Below are 2891 nucleotides of genomic sequence, written 5' to 3'. Positions count from 1 at the left end.
AACTCCTCCCTCTCCTGAGCCGAGAACAGCATGAAACAAGTGAGCTGAATGGCTCGGGCGGGGGGAGAGGGAAGGGGATAAGGGGGCCAAGGCCATTTTTCCCGGTTGGAGACACCAACCGGGATAAAATGGGGGCCTTTTGTCCCGGTTGGTAGTTCCAACCGGACAAAAGGGTACGTGGGCCTTTTGTCCCGGTTGGAACCACCAACCGGGACAAAAGGCCCCCATTTTGTCCTGGTTGGTGTCTCCAACCGGGACAAAAGGCCTTGCCCCCCCTGACCCGGCTAGCCGTTGGACCCGGGACAAAAGCCACCTATTGTCTCGGGCCCAAATGCTGCCGGGACAAATGGCCTGGAACGAAGGCCTATTCTGTAGCAGTGAACTTATAGTCTGTGAACCCCGCTTTCACGAAGATCTCACTCCAGTCATTTTCATCACGCTGCCGACCTTTTGACACCGTCAGCATTGCTACATCCATTAGAAGCTGCGTTTCTGAGATTGGCCCCGGGGAACAACTGGTCACTATATCTCCAACGAGAACTTTTCCAGCCTCCTCTCTTGAAGGAATCGCCTTCTTGCACTGAGCCAAAATCTTGACACAGTCCTCATCACTCCAGTGGTGCAGCACAAACTAGCATGGAAAGAGTTCAGAATTGTTATGTCATAATAGTTTTATCTCTATGTTTGTGAAAAGTACAAAAAATAATAATAAAACTACACAATAAGTTTCTCATAAAAATCATATATATGCAGCACGGAATGCATGTAACTTAATTATATTCCCAATTGTACCTTGAGCATCACAACTTGAGCCGGTGGGACAAACTTGAACATGTCCCCTCCAACATAGCTAATGACACCATCCGCAGGTATCTTCTCGGCCACCTCCAGATCGAAGATCCAACACGGTGCACTTGATGTGTGGGAAAGCCTTCACAATGGCCGTCGCTGTGGTTCCATCCCCGCCGCCGCAGTCCGTCAGAGATCGCATCCCTTCAAAAATATCGCTGAATTGGCGCAACGCTATATGGATCCCAAAGTCATCGTGGGATGCCAAGCCTTCATTGGACAACCTGTGGAACTCTGCATCGATGCTCTCCAAACTCTCGTGGAACAGTGTTGCTCCATGCAGCTCCTCAAATGGCGGCGCCACCGCATCCTTCTTCAACCAGTCGGCGAGCCCCAGCGCCGCCTCGACGCAGCGAGTCGATGTCGCGGAAAGCACAAAAGATGAGTGGCTGCTGATGTGTTGTTCATCGCGTGGGATGCCATCAACCAGGAGGTAGTAGGACACGGGGCTGAGGCAGTAGACACTCTCCTCGCCGGAGTTGTCGACGGCGAAGATGCCTGACGCCGCCAGCAGCCGCATGAGGCGGCGAAGGAATGCAGCTATTGGTCGCCGGGAACGAGAGCGCGGGAATCAGGTCCGGCACGGCGGCCGCACCTCCATTGCGGTGGATGGCAGTAGGGATGCCGAGCTGGACGGCGCACCTCAGTGCCATGGACGTCATGTAGTGGAGGCTGTGGCGCCATAGGTCGGCTTGCACCTGCAGCAGCTCGGCGCCGGTGGGGAATGCTGTGGGCTGAGGTTGAGACGCCATTTTTATTTTTTTTGCTTTGCCTTGCGATGCCGGCCTATTGTGTACAGCCGTATGTGCTTTGCTTGGACGACGTGAGGTTTTACGTGCTCTGCGATGACAAATATATGCGGCTAAGGTACTTGTAGAGGCAACCAACTAATCACAATAATCTAGCCTCGCGTGGATCACGGGGATAGCGATAGTAGCATGGGCGCGGGTCCCTTTCTCTCAGCTGTCTGGATGATGTCAATATATAATGTACAGTACCCCTTAATACTTTAGACGCTGGTTTTGTGCATGGAAAACAACCCAATGCAACGAAAATGGATGATGCATTTGAGACATCCAAAGGATAACCAAAGCCCGACCTACCTTTTGTGAAATGTGAAATGGTCCCTCTGAAGTCTGATATTTTTAAGTACAAGTCACTACTACAAAACAGACCTTTGTTCCAGGCCATTTGTCCCGGCAGCCTTTGGGCCCGGGACAATAGGTGACTTTTGTCCCGGGTCCAACGGCTAGCCGGGCCAGCGGGGGACATGGGCCTTTTGTCCCGGTTGGAGACACCAACCGGGACAAAAGGGTGTCATTTTGTCCCGGTTGGTGGTTCCAACCGGGACAAAAGGCCCGCGTAGCCTTTTGTCCCGGTTGGAACCACCAACCGGGACAAAAGTCCCCCCTTTTGTCCTGGTTGGTGCCTCCAAGCGGGACACAAGGCCTTGGGCCCCTTATCCCCTTCCCTCTCCCCCTTTTGTTTTCTTGCTGTTCTTGGATCGGGATAGAGGAGTTCTTGCTCATTTCTTCACCACATTTGTGAAGATCTTTGATTCCCCGTCCATCCATCGGCGCTAAAGGTTTGGGGCTTGTTTTTCTCTTCTTCCTTGGCTTGTATAGCTCATTTCATGCTTTTGAAATAAAGAAAATGTGTAGCTAGCTCATTTCTTGGACATTTAGCTAGCTAGATTGCATATGTAGGTGTGATTTTTTTTTAGATTTAGATGAGTATGTGAATAGTAGAAATTTTTAGAATGAGTGTAGACACTTCATGTGATGTACTTGTTTATATGACCATATTGTGGATAGTTGATTTTTTTATTCATGAATTAATTAATGAAATGAGTATATTAGAATTTTTTGTATTATGAATGGATTATTTTGACATTCTAGTGATGTATTTAATCAGGCTCACATTGAAACCATCTAGAAGCTAAAAAAATCTTTATTTCGAAACAAGTATACATCGTTAATCTCCATCCAACGGTGATGGCACTACCTTTCGGGGATACACGATGCGCTATAAGGACGTCGCAA

General features: G+C 49.5%; 1 pseudogene; it reads right to left on the bottom strand.

Moving 5' to 3' along the window:
* Positions 1-364: 364 nt before the first annotated feature.
* LOC120645711 lies at positions 365-1601 on the bottom strand (annotated as a pseudogene).
* Positions 1602-2891: the final 1290 nt, after the last annotated feature.

Source organism: Panicum virgatum, chromosome 8K (assembly GCF_016808335.1).
Source record: "Panicum virgatum strain AP13 chromosome 8K, P.virgatum_v5, whole genome shotgun sequence".
Classification (NCBI taxonomy): Eukaryota; Viridiplantae; Streptophyta; class Magnoliopsida; order Poales; family Poaceae; genus Panicum; species Panicum virgatum.
The sequence above is the reverse complement of the archived record's forward strand: the minus strand, read 5'-3'. Positions and strand labels throughout refer to the sequence as shown.